The following is a 9,061-nucleotide window of genomic DNA, read 5'->3' on the forward strand; positions in this document are numbered from 1 at the left end:
TGCATGTCAGTGCATGTTCAGTTCAACAGGGACAAGTGGTAGAGAATCAGATTGCTATCAGTTGTGACTATAGTTGTGCATCAGATCTTGCACAATCAAAGGATTGAGTATGCCAATGAGTTTGCTCACGTATTTGGCCCACATTTTAGCCTTTGCTCACGTCCACAAAGAGTGAGTGACTATTTTTCAGGTGAAAAACGAGTTTGGGAAGCCATTCTCATCAGTTCTTGAGAAGGTATTGAGCAGTGAAGGCAGGCAAGCAGTGGAAGAGATTTGGAGATCAAATCTGAGTTGTATTGTGTGTAACAGGTGGAGATACTTGTGAGAAGTATTATGCTTTGTATTGTTACATGATTCAATCAATATAATATACAGATAGTGTGGGGTTTTTAGCGAGATGCTTTCCCCGGGATACATACTGTGTTTATGAGTTTGATTGATGCTTCTATGTGCGCCTGTGAATGTTTCTGCTTCTGTAAATTGATGATCAACGTAGAGGAGATTATGTATTATACATGTTCCGCTTATAATTGTATGATCAGGATAATCTCTGTGAATATGTGTTAAATTATTCAAAATTTCTACAAAAGTAAGAATGCCATTTTTCATGCTAGTCCAAAAGAAAGAACGATGATCGTGAGCATAAGTCTTCTGAAAGCCTGAATGCCCTGCAGTTGTAGATGAGTGGAACTCTTCCAAAATGTGGGTTTTGAGGGTGGATGCAAACGATATAACTACTCGATCCTTGTAGCTAAGAATATCATCCTTCCAAGAGTAGTTGGCTGAGCAATTAGGATATTATCTCAAGTTATTAATAAGTTGGGAGAGAGAGGGGTGTGAGAACCATTCCTTGCGGGTTTCTTCAATCCAATTTGGTATGGGAAGAGAGATTGATAGCAGGGTGCTTTCATCCTCAAATTGGTGCAATAAAGCATCAACTACTACATTGTCACACCCTTTCTTGTAAATTATCTCATAATCATATCCCAACATCTTTTCCAGCCATTTATATTGTTGTGGTGATGATAAACGTTGTTCCATAAAAAATTTTAGGCTTTGATGGTCCATGCAGATTTGGAAACGTCGCCCCAACAAGTATGGTCGTCATGTGTCTACTGCATGTAAGATGGCCATCATTTCTTTCTCATAGGTAGATTGACCCAGATGTTTTCCACTCAATTTTTGGCTGGTGAAGGTCAATGGTCGACCTTCCTGCATTAATACAACACCAATACCAGTACCAGAAGCATCACATTCAATCACAAAATATTTGGTGAAGTCTAGTAGGGCCAATACGGGAGTGGAGCACATGGCCTGTTTGAGAGCCACGAACACTTGTTGAGTTGCATCAGTCTAGAGAAATGAAATTTTCTTGAGAATATTAGTGAGGGGTCTAGCAATGCGACCATAATTGCGAATAAATTTGTGATAGTAGCTAGTGAGACCCAAGAATTCCCTCAAACTCTTCAAGGTTTTTGGTTGGGGCCAATCTTGCATTGCCTGTATCTTTTTCAGATCAACCCTCACTCCTTCACAACCCACAATGTGTCCCAAATACTAGACTTCTTCCACACCAAAAGAGCACTTGGACAATTTAACAAATAATTTGTGATTCCAGAGCAGTTGCAGATCAGGTCTACATGCTGAAGATGTTTATCTTAGGTTAGGCTAAATGAGAATGCCATCAAAGCATACGAGGACAAATTTTCTGAGATATGGTTTTAGCAGGTGGTTCATGAGGTTTTGAAATGTAGATGGAGCATTACAAAGACCAAATGGCATGACCAAGAATTCATAATGGCCTTCATGAGTTCGTAAGGCATTGTTGGGAGTGTCTACTTCCTTCATGTGTATTTGGTGATAGCCAGAGCGAAGATCTAGCTTGGTAAATAATTGAGCACCATGTAGTTGATCAAGAAGATCATCAACAACTGAAATAGGAAATTTTTCTTTGACAGTGAGCTTGTTGAGGGCCCAAAAGTTCGGACACATGCGCCATTCTCCATCTTTCTTTAGCACCATGACCACTGGTGATGAATAAGGATTGATGTTAGGACAAATAACACCGGCTTCGAGTCAATTTCATTATTTTGGGTGAAAGGATATTGGTATGGGTGCACATTAGGTGGTTGGGCCCTCGGGACCAAAGGGATGTTATTATTATGTTCACCCCTAGAGGGTGGAAGCTCTTTAGGTTTGTTAAATATCCACTGGTGGCGGTCTAAGACCTATTGTATATAAGGATGAATATGAGGAGTAGTGGATTCAATGGCCTGGATGGCATTAAATTGGGAAATTACTCCATGATGGCCCTTTTTCAAAAGCTTTTCCATTCGATGGGAGATGATGATGGTAGGGGCACCTGCCTGGAGTCCGCGTAATGTATGAATGTGGTCGTTCTGCTTAAAGCTCATATATAATCCTAGAAATCCATTGTGATCGGGCCCAATGTGCGAAGCCATTCAACATCCAAGACAATGTCACAAGCCCCCATTTCAATAGCAAACATGTGGGTCTTTAGGTGGTAGTCTCCCATCTGAAGTTTAATATTTTCACAATGGCCTTCACATTTCATGGTCCCCCATCAACAATAACGAATTGGAATTTAGAGATTGCCCATACAAAACAATGAACAACTTCGGCAACTCGCTTATGGATAAAGCTACGAGTGTTGCTACTATCAATCAATACCACTACTAGTTGATGTTCAAGAAAGCCTCAGATTTTGAGAGTTTGAGGCGAAGAAATGCCCGCCAAAGCATGTAGTGAGATAACTGGTTCATCTGGTGTAGCTGTGAGATCATTGTCAGGTTGGGTTTCCTCAACTTCATCCTTAGGCCCCCTAAGGGGTGGGGCTTCCTCAGATGAGCTGTTATCAGTAGCATCAATTTGAAAGAATTTTGGTTCCTTGCATTTATGCCCCAGGGAGTATTTGTCATCACAGTAGTAGCACAATCCTTGTTTTCTTCTTTCAACCATTTCTGTTGGAGACATCTTTTGAACCTTAAGTGTTTGGGTGGGGCCTTGAGCCTGGGTGGGATGCCCCTTGGCTATGAAATTTGGACAAGTGGACTGGGCAGTTAAGGCGAGTTCCACCTCGACAACCTTTTTGCAGGCGTCCATCCACGTAGGTGGGTGGTGCATCTAGACATGGGCTTGGATGGCTTCTTTGAGACAACTGATGAAACACTCGAAGTAGAAGTCATCTCCTAGACTGTTATTTTTTATGGCCAATGTCTCAAAGGCTGCAATGTAGTCTTTACCCGTGCCTGTCTGTCGGAGCTTATTGAGACGACGCAAAAAATTAGATTACCTGTCAAAGCGGTCACTTAGGGATTTTGAGAACATGTGCCAAGTTATGTTCCCGAGATAACATTTATGATGCCACTGCCACCATTTCCATCTCTCTTGGTCCAATTAAAGGGCTCCCACATGTAGTTTAGTTTGATCTTCACATATATCATTAAGGGAGAAATATTGTTCCATTTGTGCTACCCATACTACAGGATTAGAGCCATCAAATTTGTACATGTACAGCTTGGGTGGCTGAGGGTGGGAATGTTGGTGATTTCCATGGAAGTGAATGTGATGGCTAGATTCTCCTTCGAGGTGTTCATCAACACTATGCTCTTCCCGATGAGACCTCTGCATCATATAGGCGAGTTGTGAAAGCGTGTTGGTAATTTGGTCCATATTGCCATGGAACTCATCCAAACTTTTTTCAAGGCTCTCGATCTTCTCATAGGCCATGACTTGAGATCAAGTACCTACCATACACAAACCTTAGCCAATTACTTAAGAGTAGTCTTCTTGGAAGGTGTGTGAGCTCAAGAATCTATTGACGGGGGTCACTTGAAGTCACTTCGTAAAAATTTGGGACTGATAAAAAATTGAGGCTGACAAGTGAATGATACCACTTGTTTATCTAAAAGGAGTTTTACTCCTCACTGATCAATATTGCAGTGGCCGAATTCCAGAAAACTTGATCCTGCCCAATGTCCTACAAAAATAGGTCCCGGACTATAGTAGCAGTAAACCTCACTGCCCAAAGAGTCTGATTGGCACTGTTGAATGCGAGTTTCACAGTGGCAACAAAACCCCAACTGTTGGATTTGATTTGTAGGCGGTGGCAGAACCCCAACTGCTGGATTTGATTTGCACTACAGTAGCAGAACCCCAACTACTAGACCTAATCTGGAAGATAAGATAGTGGGCGATCTTCAGAGAGCAGAAGGAACTATGGTCATAAAGGAGTGTCAGGTGCTACAGATCGCAATATACACATGGGTCCAACAATAATACTTGGCCCAATCTTTTAGGGCACTAACTAAGGAGGATTGATTGTACCCTTAGTCGTACTACCCGAATACCCTATCGTACGCACGAGTAATCTCCTCGAGTATTGTTTTCAGTGTATTGTAGCAGCAAGACGACTGATGGCTTATCTAAGGCTAGGTTTCAGGTGAGCCTAGGGGCTTCTAATATACCCAAGGGTACGTGGAAGTGTATTCCGTGAGCGGTTCTATCTAATGCACTACTACTCGAAGGGGTACCCACAGGGGTTACAAGGGAGTCCAAAAAACGTGACCACCTCTTGTAGTTCCTACGTGCGTGCCTCCCCAAATCCACATGTTTATGCGCTCAACGAGAGATCCGGTGGTTTAAAGACGCCAGAACATGTCTCTAGCCTAAAAAAATTCTGCAAAAATTGGAGTTACAACCGGCCCTGGAAAGTGCTCTGATACCACTTGTTATGCTCTTGACCTGCGAGAAATTCCAGAATACCATAAATGTGAAGAAATATAACCCAGAACACAAAATAAAATGAGAAAAACAACAATTATTTTATTATTCAGAAATAGATTCAATGTTCACTTGCCTCTTCGAGGGGACAACCTCTAGCAGAGCAAAGCTCGATTACAAATAAGACTCAATGATCTTTCACTTACTAACTACGACTATTTATAACTAAATGGCCTCCAACAACCTAATGACTAGTGGTCCTTTGCATAACATGGGTTAACCACTTTATTTATTAAGTATGGCTCGTTTGCAACTAACTGTGGTCCCTTTCTTAAATGTGGGTCAACCACTTACAATTATTAATACGAGCTTTATTGACTCTCTAACTAACTATGACTATGACTCGGTCCATTGGGTTTATTTCATAAATAAAGGGGTTAGGGTTGGACCCTAACATCCTGAAGTAATTACTTAGTGTGTCGATCAACCGTAACTCATGAGGTCTCCTCACTGTGATTTTCTAGAGTCCCATATCCTTTGGCATGCATCCCTCATTTTTCCATAAGAGCACTTTAGAGAGACATTACTACCTCACTATAATGACGTGATGATGGATCGATTACCAACTTAATCCATCACCATGTTATTACCATCTTTCTTTGCATTGCATTGCATGTTGGACCATCATTTTACTTTCATTGTTAGGCGAAAGGTCACACATATCTCCATTGATCCACCACATCGCATCTCTTAAATGTGCAAGGCACATATTCAATAGTCACACATCGTGGGAAGAGTCTCTAAGTGTTAACCTAATAATCCTAAAGTTTATTTAGATAGATATTGTTTTCTATTAATATAGTTCTTATAGATAGGTAATTTTCCTAGAATAATAAAGTCATTCTAGAATCATTGTATCCCCTAGAAGATAATTGCCTTATCACATCCCTGTCATAGTGATCATCCTTGAGTTTTTGGTCATGGGCATATGGCATGTTGAGATGAGGCTAGAGAGTATATATATATATCTTCATTCCAATTAATAAAATTATGAGTCCGAGGACACTTTTGGAAATTAACATGGTATCGAAGCCATTGTAAAGAGAGATTGGTATGATGAGAGGATCATGGTGATGAGAAGACAATGATGGATCGGTGAAGACAAACACTCCAATGCTCAAGCCTCGTTTCTTCATCGAATAAAGTAGTATCTTCTAGAAGGTTCTTCTTTGTTTCAAGGAAATTATTTGTAACTTTGAAATAATAATTTAGATTTTTTGTGATATAATTTAGATATGCAATCTTTTGAAAACCTTCAATTTTTCTTCAAGAATTTTGTAGAGCTAAAAGCAAATTCATAGATATATTTGTATTCATTGTAAAATCTACACTCTTTTTAGATCTCACCCATCTTTGCTAGATCTAAAACTTTGGTATAAGTATTGTATTAAAAAAGGGCTCTACGTTATAAAATTCCTCATATATTTGTAAATATGGCAATTATGTTTTTAGCCATATAATCAATATTTTTTACTTTTATTTTTATCTTCATTATGTGTGTCCTCAATGATTACCCCCTTAAAAGAAGACACGAGCTTCCATGCCAAATCTATGAAATCCTTTAGCTTATTTAAATTAAGAAGCTCTAATATTTGTGCTAAAATAGTTTGAAAGCTTTTTTTTTTTTTTTTTGGTAGGTAAGCACCCACGGGGATTTGAACTATTGACCTATCACAAGGAGTGCCTTAACAATGCACCCATTTACTGTCAATCCAAAGCCCCGTGGGCTAGTTTGAAAGCTTTTCAATGTTTGAACAAGCCTTACAAAGGAATTGAATGATCCTTTTATTTTTCTGTTTAATAAAATTACATGTTCAAGGACACTTTTGGAAATCAATTTGGTTGGAGAAAAATTATAATGGAGCCCTTGGGTATACATTGAAATGTCACATACCATGCATGGATGTTTATCGTTCAAGTTTAGATCAAAAGAAGATGAAAATGTCATTCAAAAAGAGTGATCACCAATGACAATCAAACTCTCCATTCCCAATTCAAATTCTAAAACCAAGCCTTGTATGAGTGCATAGGCTTCAACATGGTCATTTTTGGATTCTCTAAGACCCAAGGAAAAAAATATTTATAGTTTTCCTCAGTAACATTTGAATCAAAGTTGAGAGGACAAATATACATCCTCTCAACCACTCAAGCTAGACTTGATGATAACCACGAAAACATATAAGGAGCACATTCATAGAATGCATAATGGGGTTTTTCTAGTGCTTTGGTTTTATGGTTTTATGCTTAAGGATGAGATAGGTCTCATAAAAAATTGGTACCCCTACTTGTTATTTGTGTTTGCCTCATGGATTATAAGGAGGCTCAAGAAATTTGGAGAGCCTTTCATTGGCATGAGGAATTCATCCAAAGGAATTGGACCTCTATTTTCTTAATGACATCAAAAGTGCATGAGAATGAACAATATTGCACTTCATAGAATTCCACAATCATGAATACATTATCATAGAAAAACAACAAATTGACACATGGGAAGTAGAGTGCAACATGCTTAAAAAGTTGGCTTTCAATAAGTAAAAGTTCTTAGTGAGTAGCCTCCAAGTAAATGATGTCTACAAACTCTGTTCACTTGGAGATCAAGGAGGATAGTATGGTTCATTAGATTCTTGAAGATATGGCCATTGGAAATCAAGAATCTCATCAATCTAACCTAGAGTTGGAAGAGGAAAATTGTCACCCTTTGTCTACTATACCTTATAGGTAGAATTGGGTTGAGTTATCGACGTGAGATGGATCAATAGAGTAGATGATTCTGGTTATAATGCGGAAATAGTCCACGTATATATATCACAAAAACTTAAGATACAAGTGGGTGATAAACTTATGTTATATAAAATAATTAGAATCATGTAAGTTTTAGTGCCCCGCTCTAGTTGACTGACCTTGATATGACATTAACATTGGTATAGCCTTAAGGCTTACACATTATTCTTTGAGGACCTCAGGTCGAGGATCCAGATACTTGACTCTTACTATTAATGGATGTGATGGATGTATTTGTTTTCTAATCGATGTTATGATGATAATAATTGTGATGGATGTGTTTTTTTTTCTAGTCGATGTTATGACGAAAACAATTGTGATGGATGTGTTTGTTTTCTAGTTGATGTTATGATGATAATAGTTGTGATGGATGTGTTTTATGAATATGTCTAATCATGCGATGGATTCATTATGTTGGCTATTTATATTAGTTCCACCTCACAGTGAGCAATGATGTTAATGACCATGTCATGTTGATGATTTGACATATGCTATTATATCAATAAATAAAATTGTGAAACATTGTTACTAATGATTGTCGAGTAAGGAAGGAGACCACCTATGCATTCGCATGTGATGAGTCAACAACCTCTAGTTTTATGGAATTGAATAATTTGTCTCTAAAATTTTAAAGTAAGTTTGAATTTTTACTATAAATTATAAAGACATGTTAGTGGTTGCAAGCACAGGTTAGTTGCTTGGTCGAACAACTCACACGTGGGTGTGGGGTTGTACAGATAGATGGAAATTCATGGGAGTGGTGGGACAACATCCTTGATCTGACACGCTAGCTCTCTCATCATGACTTAGGTTGGAAGGTGTTCATATACCTTTACCTTGAAGATCATAATTCCATGGGGGCTGACCTCAGACTGGGATGTTCACGATGATTTTACTTAGGGGCGTGCGTTAAGGTGGATCCCTTGATCCCTAGCACCATCAATCTCACTATAGCGAGTGACATAGGAGAGGATAACGGTCTCCATAGTTACACATGGTTTTCCCTCGTAGTCACTAGATGCTTAAAGGGAAAGCAATGTGGCACCCATGGAACTTAAAGGGAAGTTCTTGAAGGGCATGACCGACTTAAAACCCTTGGCATCAAGAAGAAATTGATTTGTGTTGCACCTTTGGAACTTTGAAGGGAAGTTCTTGAAGGGCGTGATCGACTTGGCGCACTCGGCATCATGAAGAAACTATTGAAATATAATTAAGATATGATAATCATACCCATTCACATAATGTGGTAAATGAAGTTTTAAAACCAAGTTCTATAATTAAGAAGAAAACTTGGGGTATAGGGAGAATAGGAAGAAATAAAAGGACTTGTCCATTTGAGAACTCTGCCCTTCCCACATTTGGAAAATATTAGGTAGATAATGTGCGTAAGTGTTGTAATAGGAAAGGGGGGGAGAGGGACATAGAGTTAATTAGAAAGATTAATACCAAAATAGTTTAACCTCATTAAGAAAAGAGG

This window comes from Pinus tabuliformis, chromosome X (assembly GCF_031772625.1).
Source record: "Pinus tabuliformis cultivar Carrire ecotype Pingquan chromosome X, CPIR1, whole genome shotgun sequence".
In the NCBI taxonomy this organism is placed as follows: Eukaryota; Viridiplantae; Streptophyta; class Pinopsida; order Pinales; family Pinaceae; genus Pinus; species Pinus tabuliformis.